The 26265-nt window shown below is 41.0% G+C and overlaps 1 pseudogene; it reads right to left on the bottom strand.

Moving 5' to 3' along the window:
• Nucleotides 1–26265, bottom strand: part of LOC117445217 (BMP/retinoic acid-inducible neural-specific protein 3-like) — a 69128-nt pseudogene that overhangs the window by 7458 nt on the left and 35405 nt on the right.

The raw sequence follows: 26265 nt of genomic DNA, 5'->3' as shown, positions 1-26265 counted from the left end.
CAATAATAATGAAATGAAAACTGACTACAAAGAGACACCTAATGACCACAAAGTGATGCAAAATACACATATAAACACATAATGACAACAAAGAGTGACACAACACATCTACAAAGAGGACAACAAATGACCACCAAAGAGAGAGATGGTGTCCATTGTGTCAAATATTTGCACCTTTAAACATGATCACCCTAAAATACATGATGCAGGAGACCCAAACTTGCAATTTGTCCAGTGGTAGCTAAACTCTTGGTGCAGTCTATTAGGGAAATAAGGACAAACGGGTTTACATTCATTAGAAGTATCCTAATATCTCACACTAAAGCATTGGTATTTGCTATGTTGAAAAGTAAACAAGAAGGAGTTAAAGCAACATAGGTTAAAAATCCATCTTGTGCATATATGTTTGGTCTGATATGATTGTATAAGTGATAGGAAAATGTGGGGAAAATAATGAACTAGTTATATTCCCTTTGGTGTTGGGCGATGAGATTGATTGAGCAGCTAACATCCCATTTGCAGAGTTTTTCACCTGAAATGGCCCTCCCCTAAAATGAGCCTGGCTGCATTAACCAGCACTGCCTTAAATCATATTTCTTTTTCATAAGCTTGTAGTCTGCAGACTATATGACTTTGTGTGAGGAAAAAATAGATTGAATGATGTACTGAGGAGACGAGGACAACTTTTTTTTGTCCATGATTTAATCTCAGGCTAGTTAACCAACAGGAACATCTCCCAAACTTAGCATATTCTTTTAAAACACAGCAAACTTTAATTTCACAGGAGGGTGGCTTTGATTCCCTGCATGTAGAGGAGACCTGTGCTGGGAGTACAGCCAAGTCATCAAGGTGTGACACTTTAGCAGGACCTCGTGGAATATCAAAGCGCTAGTACATTGTGTGCATTATTAGCATAATGCGAAGTTGAGGGCAGAGCAAAGCGTGTGCGGAGGAAAATAAATGAGCATTGCCGTTCAGAGCTTGCTTGAAAGGAATCGCGACGTGGCAGCAGGCTTTGGGAGTTTGTGCTTAATTCCATACATGAACAACCTCACACACACACTTGCACATCCGAATTAACAAGAAAGTCAGCAGGAATACTTATCAGCTTCTCACCTCTCCCTCAGCATAATGATTTTGGGCTGAGTGCGACACCTCTTGCTGAGGGTGAATAGCTTGTTGATGATTCGTTGGGCTTTGCTCAGGAGCTGCTGGGTGCTGAGCTCCAGCTGTTTGTAGCGCTGGTGGATGGTCGGCTCCGCCTTCCAGAAGTATTGGATGGCCGATGTGTTCAGGGCGTAGAACGTGGGGAGCCTTCGAACGAAGTTCTGGAACTCATCTTGCATGGCAAGGGGGACATGAAATGTTAGAGTTGACACTACTCCGCCCAAACTAACTCTCCCCAACTCCTTCCAACTATATTTGGCTGATTTTAGTCAAACCAAAATGAGAGAATTATTTTGTGGAGGCCATCTGTGCTGAAGAGCTTTAGGGTATACTGGATTGTGACCTGTTTGATGCATACTTTAATGCAAAAAGGCTGGGTGAGTGAGTTTTTACTCTATAATGAACGGCAAACCAGTTTTTTCCAGTGCTTATTGTGTTTGAACAAAAACAAGGAAACATTTTTTAAACCAGTGCCTCACACAGCACAGCCAAACCGATTACATTCCAAGGCACTCAATAACCAATCTTGTCATCGTTGTCATGATCGGTTATATGGAAATCAATGTGAAGTGCAGCCCTGATGACAAAATGACTGCACTGTTTGTAATTAGTTCACGTTTTATCTTGATAACACAGCATCTGATTATAAACCCAATTAAGTGCCAATGGCTTCCCTGGTGATTATGCAAGGTGTTTTACATGTTCCTGTCAAATTAATAAGCTGATTAAACAGCTTGTAATAAATATATGAAAAGAGTGTTGGGGGGGAGCTTTCCATGGCCTGCCTTTTGAAACGAGAGCTATTCTCAGGGGGTGAATCATTTGATTTCACGACTTCTGTTCAGATGTTAGCTTTTGACATTTGTACTATAACATATCATAACATCATATTGGGGGGTTAAATGGATAATAGTTTTTCTATTGTCAACCAATCCCCTGAAAAAACCTATTACATTTAATTAGTCATTCTCTGAAAATGAGACATCCACTGATTTTTGGTCATATAAACTTTACATATTCGAAATAGGCTCAGTCAACGTCACCAAGGGGGCATCGGGGGCAGTACATGATCATTGCATTAAAAGCTACACAGATCTCAAGATCTTAGCTTAAATCATGGTAACAAATATTGCTCAAGAGAATATATTGGACTAAGTTGCAGTACACAAAACTATAGGTTACTTACGTAACCCCCAGTTCTCAGAGTACATGAAGTGAGATGTCTCACTATGGGATGCGCCTCATCGCGGAGCAAACAGAAGCATCAATCTCATTACGCCAATCCCTGGTTGGCTGGTGATCTTGACGTCAGGGAATTCACCCCCTATAAGTAGCTTGCGCCACCAACGCATGCGTCATTCAAATAAGCACCCCTTCTCGCTTCACCATAGCAAGGAGGGCCGTCTGGTGAGACATCTCACTTCATGTTACTCTTAAAACTGGGGTTACGTAAGTAACCTATAGTTCTCATTCATAACACTCCGTTCGATGTCTCACTATGGGAAATTGTAGCTCCAGTATTGCCAGACGAGCTTATCTCGAAAATTACCGATATCAACCAGAACTTAATAGGTAGAGTCCCGACTCGACAAGGTGCCCAGCACTGCTCGGGCCACCGCTGGAGCGGAGACGTCTAGCCTTGTAAAAGCGGACAAAAGTGAGCGGCGATGACCAGCTCGCGCGCCTGCACAGATGTCTTGGATGGAAACACCCTTGAACAAAGCCCGGGATGTAGCCAGGCCCCAAGTCGAGTGAGCCTGCAGACCCGAAGGTGCTTGCAAACTCTGACTCGTATAGGCCAAAGCAATTGCCTCCACAATCCAGTGGGAGAGCTGTTGCTTAGTAACGGGCTTGGTCATTAAGATGAAGCTCCTTTGATCTGTCCATATATGTGTGTGAAGCATGGCCTGGACACAACAGATCCTGCCTGCTGCTCCCCGGAGGAAACCAGCGGCGGAGGAAATGTCTCAATGTCAATTGGGGTACACGAACCAACCACCTTTGGTGTAAAGGCAGGGTTGGGCTTCAACAACACTCTCGTTTGCCCTGTGGCGAACTGAGTGCATGAAGGATGTACAAGACAGCGCTATGAATATCACTGACCCACTTGGCGGATGCCAGGGCCAGTAACAGCACTGTCTTTAGTGACAGATGTTTCATGTCAGCTCCTTCCAGGGGTTCAAATGGGGTCATTCTGAGCCCATTTAAAACCACTGCCAGGTCCCATAAGGGCACCAGCGACCTGGAGACAGGGAGGAGCCTGCGAGTTCCCTTCATAAAACGGCAGACCAAAGGATGTTGGCTAGCCGTCTTACCCTCAAAGCCCACATGGCATGCAGCAATAGCAGCCAGGTACACCTTGATCGTGGAAGAAAGCTCTGTGTTTATCGATCAAGTCCTGTAGAAATGATAAAATCACCCCGACAGGACATTGAAAAGAGATGTGTCCTTCTTGAAGGCACCACTCCTCAAACACCCTCCACTTACAGTCGTAAAGAGACCTGGTGGAGGAAGCTCTCGCACTCTGAATAGTGTTTAGACCTTCTGAAGGAGTCCCACTGTATTCAGATTGTACCACTCACGGGTCAGGCCCATAGCTGCCCCGTGCTCTGGGCGTGGGTGAAGGATCGCCCCCCCCCCTGAGACAATCTGTCCCTGCATGGTGGGGGCTGCCATGGCTGCCCGCACAACAGCTGATATATCTCCGCCAGCCTGTACGTTGCGGGCTAGGGTGGAGCCATCAGGATAAGGGTGTGGCGTTGCTCCTTCACTCTGGCCAGAGTTGGGGGTAACCGAGCCAGGGGTGGGAACGCGTACAGAAGACCCGGAGGTCAACCTCCTAACAGTGCGTTTAAATCGTGCATTAATGAGAACAGCTGTCATTGAGCATTTTTTCTTTATGCGAACAGATTTACCGCGGCTCTGCCGTAACGCAACCACAGCGGACTCACGATCCTTGGATGTGGAGTCCAGTCTGCATAGAGTGGTGCACCTCTGGACAGTAGTTCTGTCCCGAGGTGCATCACTCCTGGTACATTGCGTTGCTCTCAGAGAGAGGAGACGTCTGCCGCTCCAAAGGATCAGTTTGTGTACCAGTGTGTGTGGACTGGAGACAACGCAACCTCCCTTCGCGGTTCATACACGATATCGTGTTGTCTGTCCATCACGAGGACATGGTGTCCTCTGAGAGAAGACAGGAAGCGTTTTAGGGTGAGGAACACCGCTAAAAGCTCCAGGTGATTTACGTGCGCCCGCTGGAGGTCTCTGCTCCGCCTGTCCGACATGCGTCCGTGGTGACCACCTTCCGTGAAAGGACAGCACCCGTAGGCGCGCCCCGTACTAGAAAAGTCGGGTGTAGTGCCACTACGCATTACATAATAACCAATACTCTCCGGACGCCGTGGCGCGCGGGGTTTAGTTTTATTATGAGACCCATGTTGAGCAGGTGCTTTACGAGGACATTTGTCTGCGTAATCTGACTCTGCTCGGCGGGCATTATAGATAAAACCCTCCTTTCTAGAGAGAGAGCACCTCTCTCTCCAGAATATGGGTTGACTCTCTCCAGGCTTGTGAAAACAGATAGTGTGTAACTGTTTTGAGAAGCCCCAAGCAGAATGTCGTGAGTATCTCCTGCTGTATGCTCCTTAGAGCCAGCTGAGATGTCACGCTTACGGCTCCAGCCGGCACTGCGCATGCGCGTGATGGTGGTGCCCTTAAAGCCCCAGCCGGCCACTGCGCGTGGCGGTGGTGCCTTCACAGACCCGCCAGTAATTCCGCCTTTTTGAGAGATGCCGTAGCTGCTCTCAGAAGGGGAACAATTGACGGGCTGTTTATTGGTTTTATTGATTTTTCTTTTCATTTTTTGAGCTGCGCCCTCGGCCTGAAGCCTGGATGCGTCAGCGGCAAATGTTTTAGAACAAAATAATCAATCAACGTGTTGTGACATGTGTTTGTGCAGGACTTGAGGATGGTGTTTAGGCATCTCTCGAGGCGGCGGGAACACATTCAGAGCCGGGGAATAAACTTCCAGCTCTGTCACAGAGGGGAGAAGGAGGGGCTGGTCACGCCGCTCGCTTCTTCTTCCTCGACTGCTGGCCGAAATTCTGGGTTGGCTGAGCCTGAGCCTGCAGCCGGAACCGGAGATTTTCTAGGGGTGGGCTGCGACTCTGCTTGTCCGGTGCTTTAAACCAAGCAGAGTTCGAGGGCCAGCTTGGGCGAAGGACTGCTGCTGCGAGGGCAGCGGCGGACCCTTCGAGGGAGGCAGAGGTGGACGTGCCTCGTCCTCTTCTTCTTCGTCTCACACCTCCTTTGCATTGGAGGCGAGGAGCGGAGCCGAAAATTCCCTCGGGAACGATAGGCATATCCAGTACATCCTTTTTTTCCCGGTCTGGGAGGTTGGTGAGGCTGAGCCATCTCACTCTTTCCTGCACCACCATGATCCCCATCACCCTTGCCCGTGGCCTGGAGGGCGCAGCGTTGGACACGGAGACAAATGTCCCTTACCGCTGCCATCTCGTCCAGAGTGGCTGCCCCCGGGTTACCCGACAGGTCCTCGCAGAGCTCCGCTTGCCTCGGGCGTGTTTCCAGCCCGAGGCAGGACGAACAGACCTGGTGTGCGTCTGTGCCCGAGATCTTCAACCCGCAGCTGCAGAGTCGAGCCACCGAGTCCCTGACTCCTCTGGTGTGAGGGAGAGGGGCGTCCATCCTTGTCGCCTCGTGGCGTGGAGAGGGCCCGCTCTCGACAGGTGGGATGGGAGAAAAAAGATGTTACCACCTTGTCCTTAATCCGGAGAAAAGGACGGTGTGGGTCTTTTATTCCCGGAGAATACTGACTGGTGTGGCAGTATGCTCCTTTAATCCTTTCTTCCTCCGTGGAGAAGAGAAAATAAAAAACGTCCTCGGTACCGTGGTGTCGGTAGAGAGGGAGCGAGCTAGCAACAGGTGTGCTGCTAGCTTAAGAAATCGGACCTACCTTACTTTCTCGGGTAAGAGAAGGGCGAGGTCGATTTAAATACTAACAGCGTTAGTACTACCGTCTTCCTGCGAAGCAGAAGGAGTAGCCGGCGAGCGCCCGTCGACCGAAATGGGTATTTGGGTTCAGTCTGTGGACAGTTAAGCTTGTCTGGCTACTGTAGAGATGTGCTCTGAAGCGAGGAAGAGGTGTTTGAATGACGCATGCGTTGTGGCGCAAGCTACTTATAGGGGGTGCATTCCCTGACGCTGACATCAAGATCACCAGCCAATCAGGATTGGCGTAATGAGATTGATGCTTCTGTTTGCTCCGCGATGAGGCGCATCCCATAGTGAGACATCGAACGGAGTGTTATGAATGAGAACTATTACTATATCTATTCATAGTGTCCAGTTTCCTGCGGCAGCTTGAAACTCAGAGTTACTGCTGAGCTCGACCATTATTTTATCACCAAGACAACAATCCCTCATCCCAGGGAATTCACTCTCGGCCCACCATTATTATCTTGTCAGCAGCTGAACCCAGGAAACTAACAGCCCTCCCTTTTAGGTATGATTTTAAAAATAGAAAACACTGGGAGATTTCGAGGAGCACAAGTACAGACAGATTCTGGGCATTGTTAAATATATATCAGGGTTGGATGGTAACGATGTGTCTCAAGATGCTCATTTTGCCGATTCTTCTTTAATTGTTAAATTATAAGGTTGCGAATAAAGATTTTCATTGTCTTGATGTTGGGTTCATTGTAAGATTCATATAGACTCTTAGATCCGTAAATGTTGTACCCACTGACTTGATATATTCTATACTGCAACTGTATAGATATAGAAAGATAAAAACTGTATGCATCCCGAGGAAAATGTAGGCAACCAATATCTTATACAACACATAGGGGAAAAACAGAAGTGTAGTAGTGAGGACATCTTTTAAAACTGTAGATACTGATCTATCCATATAAATACATTTTCCAAATTAAAGCATCACACAGTAAAAGGTCAAAGCAAATGATGTCCGCCATCAAGTAACTGTGATTACTAATCTATTTGCGGCTGATCTTAGTTGTTCTCATTATATCAAATATACAAGTGGATCCCCAGGGCTTTTCAAAGGAACTTACTTATTTTTCTTTATTTAATACAACACCGCAACCACAGTTCTCAGGGCACCTTGCTGCTTAAGTTATTGCCAGCTGTGTGCTAATCAAATTGTCCTCAGTACCAAAGCATGTAGCCAGTAATGACACACTGAGCCATTGAGGTGCACACAGAATGGCTTAAGGCTGGGCTGTAAACGACTGAAACAGCAAGATGCCCTGAGAGCCTGTGGATACATTACATTACATTGCATTTAGCTGACGCTTTTATCCAAAGCGACTTACAATAAGTGCATTTGACCAGGAAGACACAACCTTGAAGAACACAGAATCATATAAGTACATCAGGTTTCATAGAGCCAAGTATTTTCAAGCTGCAGTTTTGACCAAACCCACAGAAAATATGGTTCACTTGTAAAATGTGAAAGTGTTACAGAGGTTACATCATAAGCTTCTAACAGATTACAGCAACTGTGCTTTGTTTCTGAGGTGTGACAGCGTCCCACCTATACGGTACTTAAAAACCTTAATTTGGCTGACTCACTGTTGACCTAGTCACATTACAGCAAATGCTACCCTTTCATTTTCTGGACATCAAGATTTTCTCCATACAATTTCAGCACACAGCCAGGCTCAAATGGTGGCCAAAGGTTGTTGTTTGAGTGGTGAGGAAGAGTGTGAGGTGTTGTGACAACGTACACTGTAAGATGATATTATAAAATGACATCATGACTTATCTATATCAAGCTGCAACATAGTCAACCATTTGTTTGCAATGATGTTTCAGTCAAAGTCTAACAAAGATATAATAAAATAGATAAGAGTGCTTAACATTCATGCAATACATTATTTGTAAAATACATGTGTGGCTTTGAAAATACATAACACTGGGACTTTGGGTTGTGTATATAATCTAAAGTCCCAGTGTTATGTATCTACCAAATGTACAAGTCAATACAGTTAATAAACAAGTCCTCTGTGTACTGTTGCATTCCCAATATATCTATTGGATGGAATTTGTCCCATGTTTCATTGTTTTCTTTGCCCATTGGCTTCACTAAACAATGGGGTCTACTTTTCTGTCAGTGGGAGATCCACAACTATTGAATGAGTGCAAATAGGAAAACACTTGACCTGACTCCTCAAAGTCTCGGTTGCCATTTTCCAGGAATCTCTGATTTTCTGCACACTGGCTTCCATAGCTCTCAGAGCCACCTCAGGGCAATTACACTGTGGGTAGTCCACGGCGCAGTGGCACCAACAGTCATTGTCCCGGCACACAAACTGGCCCTCCTCATTACATCCGATGTAGCTGAGAGCTGCCTGCACAAACCTTGGCTTCAGGTACTCTGGCAGAATGGCTTGAAGGCCTGAGACAAGAACAAAACATGGAAATGTCACATGGCTGAATGAATACGGAGCTCTTCAGGTATAGCAGTAAATTCGTTTAAATGGCTATTGTACACTAGAATCTGTAAATCACTAAGTGCCGACGCTCATTTTCTCTGCTTTTATCTTGCCACGCTTGACATATGCTTGGCGTCACATGCAATGTGCTAAGATTCACTTAAAGTTTTATTTGTACTGCACAGTGCTGCTACTTTTGTTGTGAATCATTACTTGGATTCACTTCAGAACTCTGCAAGCATGCATGGGCAAAAAAGAGTGATTAAAGCAAAACTCGTTCTGACACTCATGCTGCTGTTATAAGCTCGCTGGAGAACAGACACTGCGACAATTCCATCAAAAATTGGAGGAGTTCAATTATGGATGCCCAACCTTGCAAATGAATCTTGTTTTCAGGGCTCTGAACCAAAACGGAGCTGACAGAGTCGAGGTTGTCATAGTTACTGCATCCAAGAGGGCCTGTTCTTGTTTCGGTCACCTAAAGGGAGAAATACAAAGGAACATAACAATAATCCATATTGAGAGAGTAATCCACCAATGGCATTACAAATAAACAGGGGGAGGGTGAGATAAAGGAAAAAGAAAAGGGAGAGTATGTATGACTTGTCAAGCAGAATATTCTGAGATGTATTGCGAACATCTTAACTAGGAGAATGACGTGGACTTGAAACGGTGTCGTGATATCTCTGGAGAAAACCTTAATGAGCAAGTTGTGTCATCTGTCAAATTTGTCTCAACATTGTTTGTCCCCATTACAATGCCCCCTGACACCCATAACATGGTCAAATCTATTTTGATGCTGCTGTAATCATGTCCTATTGAATCATACATGCAACTGAGGATTTGTGTAATTGCTTGGTGCAAACTTTTACATGGGGTGTGCATATTGTTTCAAGACTTCACATGCCTACACGATGAGAGGATTGGCATACAAATATATATATAAAAAAATTAGTTTTGGGTATTTTTCTTCAAATGCAGCTAAAAGAAGACTCCATCAATACGAATGTCACTCCTGTTACAATTTCAATCACACAATGGACAAAAAGTATCAAAATGGATGAATTAGAAGTACCTATATAATGTCATTCTTATTGATACCATATTTTCTGCTTCCTTGACAAATCATGCCGCAAAGTGACATGAATATGCTTTAGACACATTTTTCGTTGTAACCTGTAAAGATATGTGAAATTGGCCAAGTCCCTTAAACTAATCAAGGCTGCATGTTACATGATGTAAGCTGAATCATTTATTCTTTCTCAAGATAACAAGGTTTCTTTAGTTATCACTCTGCCAGGGGCTTGAACAGCCTTTTTATTGATGTGCTGTTATACAACTAAACATCAATGCAAGTAGTGGATTGATTTGTTAATCCCAGTTTGGTATAGTATTTCAACAAGACAAAGAGTCTACTGCCATGCTAGCGGATTAGGGTTAGGGTTAGGGTTGGGGGGTTAAGTATTGAATTCAAATGACAGCATGCTAACAATGACAATGCTAACATGCTGATGCTAAGCAGGATTGTTTACGATGTCCACTTTGTTTAGGCGAGTTGGTATGCCACATTTTAAATATCACAAGTGTTGCCGATATTTTGTCAAAAAACTAAGAACTAGATAGATGAAAGGACATTTTAACAGACAATTACACAATGTTATAAATATTTTCTAATGATCTCAAGATACTTTTTTTAAAACTACAAATGTGGAATTTATGGTGGTACTAGAGCAACATTGTAGGCGTTACTAAAGTCAGTATGATTTATGCAGACTAAGAATGTATGACAATGGCAATCCATCCAATAGTTGTTGAGATTTCTTTCTCTACCAAGGTTTGTCCGACCAACTGACATTGCCATCGTGAGATTCATTCCTAAAAAAAAAAAATTACAAACTTGTGCTAAGAGCAAGGGTGAATACCTTTGGATATACTGTATCTGCCCTTTTAAAAGTTTCAGTTCTTCATTAAAAGTAGCTTATAGTATTATTGATGATAATTGTGATGCTAACTTTCCACATAAATTAAAGTAAATGACTACATGATATTGGTTCCAAATTGTTGCTGGTGATTATAAAGGTAACCCTTCAACATAACTGGCTTTGTTCACTTAATCAGTCGCACAAAGCCCTGTCACAGTTGTATAATAGGAGCTCACATTAAGTGATTTTGTGGCGAAGTTGAAAACAGAACTAGAATAGGATTATTATCACCAGGTGTGATTACTTCAATCATGTCAACGTCACCTCTGTTAACACCTCTGATGATGGGGGCGGTTTGAACAATGACAGTCTGACAATGTGGTGAAGGGAGGAACAGTTTGGAGCAAGTTCCACCACAGACATTTTTTTCCCTGAGGGAACTTGAGCAAGCGGGAGGTGTACAGTTTGGTGTGAGCATACATAGCACTCTGAGGTTTGTAGAATATGTATAACTACAGCTTGAGGGATTAAAGCACACTTGGTTAGCATGAGTTTCTCTTGTCCAAGGAGAACTCATGTATAATATAAGGAAACGGTTCAGTGACACGAAGAAGGGCGCCAAACATGTTGGCAGAAGTTGATTGTTTGGCACTCAGAGAGGGTTATACCAACCAGCCTATAGAGGATATAGACGTCTTATTTATGTAGGCTTAATGCAACATTTAGGAATTATTGTATATGTGACAATCTGTCACACACAGCTATGTCTATATAATTAGCAATGAAGAGCTTTCCTGCAGGTTTAAGGATTTTATATCATACTGGAGAGCTTCAATCCACACAAAAGACACAGCGAAAGAAAATCTGTGATGACTGGGAGATTTGGAAGAACCATCTGGAGGCGAAGAGGTGACTCGGTTTATCACACCTGTTCAGAATAATGTAATTTACTCGGAACAAGTTCAACCACGTAGGAGTAGGAGAGAAAAATCAATTGACGCACATCAGACAACTCTGTCCACCAGGCTTCTGCTCGGGAAATTAGTGTTTATTTGAGGAGAGATATGAACAAGCGGAGGCCTGTGGACAGTAGCAGTGACTTGTGTGTGCAGGGACCGTCCGGAATGTTTAAAAGCTGTTGTTTTTCTTTATAAACAAGCCCAGTAAACATCACTTGTGTCCTGCTGCAGAAGCCTGAATCACCATAACTCTTAACACCCAGTGTAGCAAAAAAGAAGTAAGAGAAAAGCTAATTTCTAGTGGAATGTATGCATTGCATGTACCATATTGTACCACAATAGCTACATGACAGCATACCTAACAGAGTTTTATAGGATCTGTTGCTTGCTCACATTTTAATAAACAAGCAGTGTGCCAGGAGGAAATAATTTTCTTGGCACAAATTAAGCTTTAGAAGCTGCTCAGGCAGATAACTGATACACAGCTACACTCAAGCTGAATGTGTTATTTTCTATTACCAGTTAGGTGATCTATTAAAGCTCAGTTTTTTTCTGCCTTGATGTCAAAACAAATTCTAGATTCAAATATATTCCAACGTATTATGTGGTGAGTCAATGTGTGGTTGACTGAATACAGTAATATAAGAAAAAACATCTTTATGTAAAGTGCTTCAATTTTCTAAAGACATTAGGTTTCGCCTGCTGCCAACATTAATCATAAGTTGAAGTATTAAGATGCACTGTTACAGAAGTAGGACCAAGTAATTGTTTTGCAATTCACAAATAAGTTGAAATGATTTGCACTCTAGTCCCAAATTGAGTCCTACGTTGAGTTTTGAGTCCTGAACAAGATCTTTCCCAATTTCTGTTTTCTAAGTTGTTTTTCGTCCTCGGCAACGTTGATGGATGCTGTTGGTTCAAACTAAGTGGATCTGAGGTATTATTAATTGACACATTAATAATGTTAGTTGATTTAGGAAATTGATTGATTGTGGCACACGTTTTGAATGAGATACATTTGAATCTCTGGGCTTGATAGATAGTAGATGTAAGTCAAAAGACTTTGGTGTTAAAGTCTAAATCGATATACAAGCAAACATGTGTTCAATTGAGTCCAATGCCCTCGAATGTGTTAGTCTACGCTTCTGCATTGTAGAAAAGGACACCTAGACAGAAAAATGTGTACAAACATGTGTAGAAGATATATTTTACTATTCCTAAGCTGACCATGTAGCAAAAGTCAGTCTGGTTATTCTTTCAGTAACACAGTAACTATAAGTTATACTGAGAAAAATAGCAAACATATATTCATGCCATGAGGGCCTTTTGTTGAAAGTGGTTTAAAAACTGTGCATGCATTGCTGGATTTGTCAAGGTCTTCTTTTTTGGGCTCTATAGTTGGACTGTCAAACCGTTTAGGGGATTATGTCCTACTGTACTAAGAGCTAGTGCGTCATAGGTTAAATGCCGGCTAGCTTGAGAACATACTTTTGGAAGCTGCTGCCATAGTTTAATTACACCGAGGTATCACAATGAGAGCTTTTTAATTAGAAGAAATGTGAAGAGCAGCAAATACCGGTCAAGAACTAAAAAAGTAACACTGCAAACAGCAAACCTATAAGAGGGAGTCATGTACCGACCATAATAATTTCCCCAAGTGTGGAAAGTCAACTAAATGAAGCTGAAAATAAGCTGCCTTAAAGATTAAGGTCAAAGAGACATACTGCATGAATACAACTGAAATTAATTGGTAAAAAGTTGGAGGTGCGAAACTAAAGTTAGCTAAAAACAGAATACCTTCTGAGGCAGGTATATAAATATCCCGGAACTTTTGACGTACATCTTGAAAGTTGCAACTATATCCAAGCTTCAAAGACATCAACACAATAATTGTGCTGACAAAACACCCACAAAAGAACAGTTTGGAGTCTCTCCTCTCGGTTGGAGCTCCTGGTTAGATTGTTCGCAATCTCTGCTCAATCATCCTTGACAAAAGCCTGATTTGGAGCATGAATATATCCAGGCTCCACGGGCAGCAAAGATAAACTGCCAACCTGAAGGGAAATCCATCTCCTTTGCTGTCACTTGGGAATTATTGCCAAACACCATGACGGTGTCTTCTTTTAATATTTCCCCAAAGGTCCAATAACGGGAACAACATCTCCTTGCTAGATTAATGACGGAAACTATGGTATCCAGCCGGGAGGAAACGGAAGATTTTTGCCGCTGTGGGCAAAACAGTTGTCATTCTTTTGACATCTACTTTTGACAACTACAAGGTCATAGAGGAAATTAAACACAGAATGACCTGAGGATGAACATTAGCTGGGAGCTTTGAATGTACCTTGTGTGTCTCTTTCAGTCTCCTTCTTAAAATACTTCATATGTCGACTGTTTGTCAAGTTGCTATTGCTTACATATTGTCTTTAAATACACATTTAGGCATGACAGTCAGACAGAGATGGGTGGGAGAGGGAGAGTAACTGACTTGCATTATTTTCCTTTTTATGTTTGACGCATTAACACAATTAATTAAAATCCTAGCAGCTTCCGTAGGGATCAGCAGATTCATTTTTAACACAGACAGATGTCCAACTTAAAGGGGAAAATGGACTAAATGCAATTCTCAAGATGTCTTTTCCATGCATAGCAATGAGACCATCTGCAAAAAGAACCCAGTAGAGCAGAGCATGTGTGCACAGTCAGCCTTCACTATTAGAAATCGACCCCAAAATTACAAATATTTTTATATATTCACTACTTCCAAGGCCCTACTGGGCATTTATTTATTTATTTAAGTTATTGCAAGAATATGATATGCAAATGACATGGATCAGTTGGAGGGGAATTATTAATGTGCCATAATTGAGTACAAGATAATTGTGCTGACTGTTGAAATAACTAACAGCTGCATTTAATTGCACTTTAAGGCATTCCTAGAATAAGCAATGTGCTTACACACATTGAGGACGTGACTTGTTTATTTAATCGCTGAACTTCCCTATGCCCTCAAGCATTATCATTTGATGTCTCCTATCTGTCTAAATGCTCCTTCAGAGAATATTTTTAATACATTTCTTAGAGCTGCCTGAAATACAAAACCACCAAAATAATAGAAGAGGGTATTTTGTCACAATGTGGCTAAGTAAAATTGTGACTTATCATATTGATCGATCCTGGTGGAGTATCAGCTTAACAGAAACTAATCGTTGAAAAGCAAATGGTAATTTTTCATAAATTCGCAGACGCTAATGCCTATTTCAGTTTTCCATTAGGCTGAGTTTTTTTCTTTTCAAAGTATTTTGCAGTTTGTGTCTGTCTTCCGCTGATCAACGTTGTGCACAGAATCCTTAAACCTGCAGGCTTATACTGTAAGCTGGCAGGGAAAAAAGCTCATTGGCATCAGATCAGTGCTTAGCTTCATATTCTGTATACTGTAGGCTTTAATATGTTGTCCCAAATTAAGGATGAAAAGTGAGGCAACAGACAGTAGCGCACTACAGACAGATGACAAATGATACTATAGAAAAATTCACATAATGTGTATTATCAAGGTGTTTGATTACCACAAGCTGTTGCTGATTAGTACATTTTCAAAAGTCTATCAGAAGGGTGAGTACAATTCCTCCCACATAAACTGCAGTCTCTTGGTGTCATTATGGATAGTGTTGTCAAACATTTGCACACTTAAATATTCCATAGGTCACCGATTTTGAATGTTATCTGCTATTTTAAACGGGCCCTTTAATGCTTTTGGGGTTATGAGGGAAACAGGCAGTTTGAGGAAAATAAAGCAGTTTTTGAACATTATAGACTGTAAACATGTCACTGTAAATTAGCAATAACTGATACATGTACAGTATAAGTGTTAGAGTTATGGATATACTAATTCAGACTGGACCACTACAACTAGTTTGTCAAAGTGAGTATAAAACATGAAAAACAATGTGTTATGAAACTCATTTGTAAACATAATTATTTTGGGTTAGGCCACCAGGCTATAACTCATTTAAGTTATTGCACCATACTATTGTATAACCTTGTTGGGTTCTAACAACACTATAACAACTAGATTTGTAAAATGACATGTTAACATTTTGAACACCAACACAACATGACTTTATTGTTTCTTGTGGGACAGGAACACCAGCCTCATGGGAATGTGCACTAATGTCATTCAACTTCATTTAAACTTTTGGAGAAAAATGTACACCATACAACAACAAAGTGCAGTACATATTGGCTACCAATCATTGCAATTAAAAAGTAACATTGGTGGCAAAGGACTCACGGTTGGATTCTTCAAATGATATTCTTGCATGATCGGATGTTTTCCGTTGTTACTGTATCTTTAAATGACCTGACTGCCTCCTTTGTTCCTTTCATATTTGCTAGCCATAGAGGTGCATGACCTTTTCTTGTGTTTCTTCTTTTGGTGAAGGCTGATAACATGGATAACATTGTAACTGGATAAATAAATGCTCAACTGAGGTGACATCTGGTAACATTGCCATAGCATATTGAATTAGCATACTATATATCATTCATCATTGTCATCAAACCATCCGTGGAGCTCAGGTGCCCTGCTTGGAAGCATCAGCATTTATTATGTTTTGTTTATTCGTCACCAGTCTGTGTATTCAAGCAGGAAGCAAACAATCCCAAGTGAGCCCTGAAGGCATCCTTTTTTAACTTCACATTGCACTCTGTCGCTGAAAGTGTAGCTCTACCAGACACACTGTTCAGGGAAAACTGCTGCTTGGAAAGTTGACATATTTCCACTCTCAGACTACACTGTGGCCCAACACACGAGTGCAGTGGCTCAGGACGTGTCGTTTCGACAGTTGGAGCAGGTGAGAGCCGGAGATAGTATTTTGGCATTGTAAACTACTCAGCTGCTAGTCTCTTCTGCAGACCGAGGTAATGTTGGGACAAGTGTTCCAGCAAGAACACTCTTCATTTGAAATGTGGTTTATTTGGGAAATAATAGTTTTGTTGCAAAGCATTGAAACTGGAAGGAAAATGGGAAACTCAGAGCACACATTAAACACATGACTAATTAATAAGAAACGTTAACTAGATCATAATATTATTAAATAAATTAGTAGCAGGTAGTAATCAATATACATAGAATGGTAATAAGAAAGTTACATAGTTAGTATAGTATGTGACGTCACCCATTGTTTTTAGCTTGGACTTTGGTTTTGACATTTTGGACGTCGCTATTTTCTTTTTCGTATTTTAATTAAATGTGTGGAGAGAAGTCTGAACACTGAAAGTACACTGTGAAAGGAATAAAGTTTGTAAGGCAAAAACTGGACCATGCCCCAATCACAAAGCTAGCACCGCCTTCAAATATCAGCTTTATTTAGCTTTTAATGAAAGCATGACTTATAAATGCATCGTGCTGTTAAAAGAAATACTTGAAAATAGCATTTGAAACCATAAACTCATCAGAAAAATGTCCACCCAGGGTTATAATAGGAAGTAGGGTAATGTTCTCATTGACTTTAAGACATACAACCTTTTTTTGTTCAACCAGTGGAGGTACTTTGCTAATGAATGCTGTTTTAAAAAATAAATAAATACATAATTCAAGGAAATTATGCTAATAAATTGATAACTTAAACACCTGCATCATCTAAATAAGATTATGCCCTCATCTTTTCTCGCACAGATTTTAGATTGGTGGAAAGCGTTGTGTTATCTGCAGGGCAAAGCAGCAACTTATCCTGTTAACATGGTCTACTAATATATATAGCTAAGGCACATCCATTATTTAAAAAAACGGATGAACATGTATCAGTGCTGCAAATCCATCATATGAATAATTCCACAAAAACAGCATAAAATGTCACTTAGTGTTAGCTTGTGTTGTCAGAATGAGCAACAATGGGCTTTAAATGGCTGCACTTTCTGGAGGAAAAAAAGTAGGCCTTCAAGATAGCATTAATGTTTCATGAAAATCGCCGTTCATTTCAGAATCGCCTCATTCTCTGCACCTTCAAGAATTGTCGCAGGCTTAATCACCACGGCATAGTAGATTTGCAAAAATGTGCATCCCAGATATGTTTCAGGCTGTTTATTTAGCCACTGAGGATTTCAATGCATGTATTAAGACCACTTTGTTGCACTGGCTCACAGACTAATATCAACCAGCGAAGGATAAGCTTACTATAAGTGAGAAAAGGGGGAACGAGAAGAAAATAGCATCAGAATGATGAGCAATTATGTGTCTACGAGAAAAAAATGTCACTCCAAGCCACAGAGGAACAGAGGGCAACCTTTGGTAGAAGAAAGTGGAATTTAATCCTCTGTGTGGTGTTATATTCACTGAGACTCTCTAAGGGAAGCTAAGCTATGCAATTTACAGGAAGTACCAGTCAGTTGAAAAGGGGCCAAGGGAGCAACATTCTGTGTATTTATTTTTGCTCTCCAGGCTTCACTTCTTTGAACCAGCTGCAGATTAAAGCAAAATAGCTGGAAGAAGTTAAATTCTTAAAAAGAATCGGAAGTGAGACATAAGGCTCGAGCCAGGAGCTACAGTATCACACAACTATTTCTAAGGAGGAATATTTTAGGATTATTCCTCACTCCCACACATATCAAGGAAGGAAACCTATAGATCTTGTTAAATGTTAAAGACGAGTTGAAAAGAAACCAAGCAGGATGTTTGTTCCTTTTTGAATAATGTAGATGCGAAAATAAATCTACTGTAATTAATTATTCATCAGAGCATGCGATAACACTGCGTTGTTTTTGTTTATCTTGCCATCAAAACTGCCCCGAACTCAGGGAACCGTGTTCCCTGCAACCGCTCCTCAGCAACCATTATCTAATTTCTGGGGCTCGACTTTTACTTGTGTGTCCTTCCACGCCAACAAATGAAGCTTGACGCTGCACAACTGACTGAACAAACACGGCTCGCGTGGCAAATTGGGTCAAACATCCCTTAACACTTCTCCTCCCCGTGATCCCCAATGATATTCTCCTCCCAACTTTGGTTTAATGAATCTTCAATACAGAGGGAGCCTGGGCTGCAAATCAAGGGTAAGCGCGTTGATTGATGTCGCATTTCCTGCGCAACTGCCTCACCTCCATCCTCTCCTGAAAAGCCTTTTTAAATAACACCTGTCTATCCCCGTCTCATCTCTCCTGTTCAGTCGCATATGACACCTTAACTCATACCGCAAAACGTTTGACAAATGATGGAGGCTCTCAAAGGAAATTACAGAAATGGAAGGGATGATTCATGACACTATGTTATAGCAGAAACCTTTTATTTTGGTACTACTATCCCTTTTCCCCTCATCTTTGATTATTTTGCAGGTTTTGCTTTACTTGAGGTCTTAATGCCAGGCATATCTACTATTTAAAATTATTATCTCTTAGAACCAGGAGACCTGTGCTCTTCTTCAATGCAGCTTTGTTTTGGCATCTGTCTTCATCAGGGTGAGGTAAAAACCCATGTTCCCAATTAAGGGCTGCTGACGTTGTGCATATCTTACATCAGTCACCTGAAAATGCCTCACAAACAAATGTACCCCAAAGGACTACTTCTTTATTCATCTCAATCACGTTTTTTTTTAGCAGCACTTTGAGCTGATTTGGCAGCAGTCACTGAACCAATGTCTTCTTGCCAATTCACTTTAGAGAATGTACAGTTGTATCTCCGATGCGCTGTAAAGCAAAGGATGAGTCAATGAAAAATGGGCTGGAGCTCAGAAAAAACCAAGGGACTTAATGTTTTAGCTGCAGCTCCACAGTCAGAATGAGGGATTCAGACCCATCTTCAGTTTCTTCAATGGAGAAAGAAATCTCTACTCGCTGATGACTGTCTTTGTACAATCTAGGCATGCAATGCATAGATAACTATGTGTTTGTGTCAGGAATCATCAAATAATATTATATTAGGGATGGCCAGTTTTTTCTTATACATTTAATTCCACCCAGTTAATCATTTGATCATCAGTTTTTGATGAAACATGGAGTATTCAAGTCTTTACATTACGTATTTTTTATGCAAATGCATGTTCAGCTTCTCAAATATTAAAGAGGCCCTTCATGCGTTAAGGTTTAACCTTTCCTGTAGTGTGTTATAAAGGTTGTTGTGCATGCAAATGTTCACACCAGAGGGAATTTATTCCACACACACCCCCCCCCCCCCCCCCTGCCTGAAACGCTTCGATGGACTCCTTTGTTTACTTTCTTAACATAATCATATCACACATGATCCTATTTGCTAGATCTCCACACAACATGTGCTTGGTAGGGTGGTACTTCATTGGGTTACAAGTAAAATCATGATACTACACAAGCACCAATACATTTATGTTGTTTGAATTACTAAATGTATAACTATATCAGTTTGATTATCAATTACTTGCTTAGATGATTTAGGTGATCAAGCCAAAATCACAGACTCTGCTTGTCGATAAAGGATTTGCTATTTATTGTTTTTGTCATTATTGTAATGAGGTCTGTTGTTTGAATGCATCACCCTGGGCTACGGGAAATTATGGATGGTATCTCATATTTTCTAAATAATGATTGGACAAAATATATTCACTGGCTTCTTTTATTTAAATATGATTATCGCGTTAAGCTTAACAGGGCTGGTAGATGGAAATACATTGTTTATTTGACAGAACAAATGCATCCAAAATACATTTTAAAGGATTATTTTTAGGTTATATGATGAAACCTGAGCCAGATTGTTGATAAAACATTGAGATGCTCATTAAATATTTTGAGATAATTTCCAAGGTTGGACGTTAGACTTTCATGTTCAAAAGTTAGATGTTGTCATTGTGGTCATATTCTGTCAGATGTACTGTAATGCCATGTAATCTCAGTATTTCAACCTTTTTGATATGCATCAATATTATTTCGCCTTATTTAACGCCAGGCATCCGCTTTATTAAAGCACAGTATAAAATGTAAAAGAAAAAAGGTCCCACTCAGATCTTAACACATTCTAATCCAAAGCAATGAATTGTGATGTATTTAGACCCTCCAGAAAAACGCGGGCAAAAATCCTTGATTATGCGGGCTAAAATCCTTGATTATGCGATCAAACATGCGGGGTGTTATGTGATTTTATGCGGTGAAATTGCGGGGAGTTGCGAAATGTGCGGAAAGTTGCGAAATATGCGGAAAAATAAATATTGGGCTGTCTTATTTATTTATTCTCTCTCACACACAACCTGCCACTAACGTTAAACCTCTTTACTATTCAATTAAACACATTCAATGTGTATTTATTGTAAAAGCAATTGGGCTATTTTAATCACACTCTCACACTCTCTCTCTCTCACACACACACACACACACACACACACACACACACTTCTCCGCCTCATTCTGTTTTCATTTACTCGTTCGTTATCTGACCAGCTTCAATTTTGTAGGCTTCTCACCTCGTTTCTTGTAGCCCTCGAAAGGGTTTTGGAGGCCGATGCCTCGGTGAACGTGGGTTGTTTGGCTTTCTTGTCCGCAGCAGCAGAAAGCATTTTCGAATGTTTGAATGAATCAAAGTGGGTCGTCACCGTGGATTTTCTCTTATGCTCCAACACAGTTGCACGGGGTGCAGACTAGTTTCCCCCCAGACAACGGGGAACTGCTTTGCCCGGTCTTTAGCAGAAATGTTCGTCGGTAAATGAGATGTATTACATTTTTTCATCTTGGTGTTTTCTCTCTCGTGTGAGCTCCACACGTTCACTCTACGGTGTTGTTTACCTTCTGTGATGCGCGAGCTGATGACGTCGCGTCAACATCATCTTCACTCACTTCACGTCAAGAGGAATTCACTTTTTTTTTTCTCAACTTTGTGTGGAAAAATGCGGGGATTATGCGGCCTTTTGATAAATATGCGGCCTTTTAATAATCTGCGTCATTTTGCTGATTATGCGGTAAATTCTGCAATCGCGTTTTCCTGGAGGGTCTATGTATTAGCCATGTCATGTGTCGGGTGAGGTAAATCCAATCAGAAAACTATCACTGCAGAAGCAGCTGTCATCACAGTATACAGCAGACTGAAGACGATGACAGTGTCTCAGATTGTGTTTTTGCAGGGAGCTGATATAACCTAGACTCTGTGACGTTAATCTGTTGTTTACAACAAGCCAGTGCAAACTAGGGTGACCAGATCCCAACAAACCAAATGTGGGACAAGGAGTATGGTTGTGTGGGACAATGTGGGACACCCTCTCAACAGCACCCCCCAACCCCCGGAAAAAAAAACCGTAACAAATATATAACAGAGCAGAAAGTGAAGTCAAAATGCAGTTGTTTAATAAAGAAAAGTAAACTAAGGCTAACCAAGGCAGCAGGCATTATTCACTTCAAGTGTTTAGAAATGCATCTTCTTAATTCAACTAGTGTATTACCTGTACAAGTAGGCACAACATAAATTAATAGATAAAATAAAACCAACACTGGCCAGGAGGGAACAGAAACATAATAATACATAAAATAAAATAGCTTTCAGTTTTGTCCATCACAGCAACAGAAGATGGGCCCCCACACAGTGTGTGGGCTATTTTGTCACCAAGAACCACTGGTGTCTTTGACTCTGTCAAACAACTCTCCACAGAGGCAGGGGCAAACACATCTGTTATTATGGACGCTGCTTTTGTACGACCACATGACATTTTCTTTACTATCTCAGAGTCTAGAAAAATGGTCGGCGCTAGCTTGTTACCAGTCATTTGACCGGTATGAATGGGAGTGTTGCACTGTATGGTAAACACTGGTTATTTCTGCTGCTGTTACCTTGTCTGAGTGGCCATCATGTTTTGGTTTTTAGTAGGAATGTCTCCATAGAGTGGGATGTCTCTTTTTGAGCGACACGTTTCTTGTGAGAATCGCATTCTCTGTGTCTTTTGACGTCGTATTCACTGCCATGTGAAATTTAAAAATTACTCTTGCAAAGATTGCAAAAAACTCTCTGAGAGTCGCCCTGCACTGGCTTCACCCACGGGTAAGTGTCTTCCCAGTCTTTGTTGTAGTAGTATGTGCACCTTCTTTTCTTCTTAGCTGTAGTTTCAGTTTCCTCCATTTTCCATAACCTGCTGCGTCGCCTGCGTTCGTTGTTGTTGTTTGGCGGGGTGGGGGGGTGTGTGTGTGTGTGTGAGTTACTCTCATTGGTTAACACTTGACCAGCACCCGCCGTGTGTTACAGTTTGATTGACAGCAAACACAGCCCCCTGATGATAGCCTTCCCTGCTTTCTCAACAGCCATTGGATGAATCTGATTTTAAAGAAAAGCGTTTTAGCCAATCAAAATGAAATATGCGGGACATCGTCTCAATATGCGGGACGCACCAAAAGTCGTGAAAATGCTGTGCAGTCCCGCGCAAAGCGGGACAGCTGGTCACCCTAGTGCAAACACATTAACGGCACGCGAGGGAATAGATTCTTCAGAAAGCAAATAGAATTCAGTCTGCGGTGCGAAGGGCAAACTCAGCCGATTCAATTCATTCTGCTTGATAAAAACGGACAGAGTGATGAATGAACACACCCCGAAGGTATTAAGAAGTAAAAGATGCAAGGTGATATTTACATCATAAGCATATCTCGATATGCATTGCATGCTGTTCCATATAAAAGCCTTCACTCGCCTGGTAGAGCAAGGACCGGAATAAACCGTACTGCTCGCTTCATCTCTTCTCTTGGTTGGAATCTCGTTTGCTCATTGAGTGTGCATGTGAACATGTTTACTCCAGTGTCACATTAAATAACTATAGTGTCAAGGAAAAGGACAATATGGTTTTAACCCACCAGCGAAATGAAGAATTTCAAGTAGATTTGTTAGTTTACTTGCCTATAAAGTAAGTATCTTCACTAAAAATAATATATGCTTTACATTTTCTTCATTGTTGTGGTCTAAAAGCACTGCTAAGTTGTTGCTTTATCAGTTATTTATTTAAATAAAAGCAGTTTTGTCATAATAGCACATGGGATGATAGCTGTATGACATGGTTTCCAAACTGCGTGACAGGTTAACTGAAAAAGACAACCTGATCTCACCAGAATGGGTGACTCCACCACGACTCCTTAACACCACAATGCGTGGTGGAGTCACGAACTTTGTTACATTTGCGTGTCGGCACCACGCAAACAACCCCAATGTAAAGTGAATGAGGCTCCTTTGTCGTGGTGCACACAGGCATTTCTACAACGTGCATTGTGTGTAATGCAACTGTTATTTTTATTAAATTAGTTAGTTTTTAAGGAAGGCCAGAGCTTCAGCTGTGTCAAATAGATTGTTCCCTTCAGTTAACGTTATTTAAAAGATAATGATCATGTCCCCTGTATTGTATTACGAGCGTCCATTCCCATTGGATAACGGAGCATTTTACACCCGGAAGTAAGTAGCCTATTCTCCTTACTGTCGATTGATTTTACAGTGATATCTGCACTACTCATCGACTAAAAAACACCAAATTGTCCTTGTTAATTACACAACATTGATTGGTTTGAATTGTGTACAATGCTTTTGTATTTTCCCCCTTCGATTCGGAGAAACAAATATTTTTTCGGAGTTTTTGGACGGCAGAAGACACTACACTACCCAGAATCCTCAGCTATCGTTTGGGACTACACCATGTGCTTAGCTTGACAAACCCCGTGATCAGTCCTCAACCTCTGTGATTGGATGCGCGACGTTTACACAGAGCGTCCAAAAGGACTTTGAAATGGAATGAAACCCATCTACGGCACACTATTCAAAACAGGAATCGAACGTGTCCTACCCCCCTCCCCCCCTTAGGTCACAGGCTCCTCCAACAGTGCTACGCAATAAAACAGATGCACAGAAAAAATAGTGAAATAGTGCAATAAGAGTCTATATACAAGTGATTGGAATATGATATATTAGATAAATAATTTCTAAGTAGCAGCCAGATGAATGTTATTTCTAAGTTCAGGTGTTTAATAGTCTTCTGGCCTGTGGGATGAAGCTGTCTCTGTGTCTGGTGGTTTTAGTCCGAATGCTGTGGTACCGCCTGCCAGACTGCAGCAGACAGAACCGTTTGTGGCTGGGGTGATGGTGGTCTTTTATAATCCTGAGGGCTTTCTTTAAGGTTAACCTGGTATTTTTAATCCACTACATTTATTTTAGTTACTTTACAGATTTGGATTAATGATGTGAAATATAAACAACCCTTAAATCAGACTTTAGTTACACCTGAATGAAATTCAGTGAAGGTGATTGTCAAGTGCCAACAATCAGGCGAGATATTTGATAGTTGGTTGCTTGAGAAGACTAAATATTTATCTGCAGATCCGTTTAAAGCATATTCATTACTCGTTATTCTCTAATAGTTCATTAAAGACTGTATATAATTGCTATTTTGCACATCCCTTTCAAGATTTTCTAAGGTTTATTGACATATCATATACACAACAGTGTAGTTATGCAATGAATGAACAACTTGGGTCACAGGTTCATCAACAGTGCATTACAAGACATCTATCAATGTGTGTATACTTCCACCATTACACTGTCGTATTCTGCACATTTCTTTAATTAAAGCCTTATTAGTTAGCACATCCTCCTATCAGGCACTAAACTGTTTTACTCTAGATATCATTTGAGTATCTTCTTGATATTTTCTATTCTATATTTATATAATTGACCTTCTACTTTCCCACTATTTTGTATGTACTCTTAATATTTGAATGTTTTCATAAAATATAACACATTCAAAAGTGCGTTACAAAAATGAAAGACATTAAGAAAAAGGCATTTTAAACAGTCATTAAAAAGCAACACAATCTTCCTGCATTGCAATTACTCTAAACGTGTAATAACGTGCTTTAACCAGTAGGTGGTTTGGGTTAAAAGCATAGGTTAAAAGGCTGTCAAGTTTACAGTGTTAACAAAATAAAATATACTGCTGTTTCCGGTTTAGTTTACGACAAATATTATTTTGTTATTGTTTTGATATTTGTAACACAAAAGCGATGGAAAAAACCCATAGCAACGAAATAAAGATGGTCTTAACATGACCCAGTCGTCTAGTAGTTAATAAAAAACAATAATATCAAAACAAAATATTACTACTAACTTTATTGTGAAATTAAAACAGAACGGTAAAAGAATAGTTTCCGGTGTATTCTGATGCCCGATCTCTGTAGATAAATAAAGAACTAAGACAGATGTGTAATATTTAATGCAGCCAAACCATTTATTACAATGCATTCATGTGATGACTTTCAAAGAGTAAAGCAAGCACTGCTGAATAAAGTATGATTTTCTCTTTTACGAAACGTTTTTTTTTCATATGGAATGCAGTTGGAGGTCAACCAATCAAAGAACTTGAGGACTGATCACGGGGTTCATGGTGTAGTCCCAAACGATAGCTGAGGATTCTGGGTAGTGTAGTGTCTTCTGCCGTCCAAAAACTCCGAAAAAATATTTGTTTCTCCGAATCGAAGGGGGAAAATACAAAAGCATTGCACACAATTCAAACCAATCAATGTTGTGTAATTAACAAGGACAATTTTGTGTTTTTTAGTCGATGAGTAGTGCAGATATCACTGTAAAATCAATCGACAGTAAGGAGAATAGGCTACTTACTTCCGGGTGTAAAATTCTCCGTTATCCAATGGGAATGGACGCTCGTAATACAATACATGATCATTATCTTTTAAATAACGTTAACTAAAGGGAACAATCTATTTGACACAGCTGAAGCTCTGGCCTTCCTTAAAAACAAACTAATTTAATAAAATTAACAG

The sequence above is a fragment of the Pseudochaenichthys georgianus genome, chromosome 4 (assembly GCF_902827115.2).
Source record: "Pseudochaenichthys georgianus chromosome 4, fPseGeo1.2, whole genome shotgun sequence".
In the NCBI taxonomy this organism is placed as follows: Eukaryota; Metazoa; Chordata; class Actinopteri; order Perciformes; family Channichthyidae; genus Pseudochaenichthys; species Pseudochaenichthys georgianus.
Note: the sequence above shows the minus strand (reverse complement) of the source record. Positions and strands in the feature narration are given on the sequence as shown.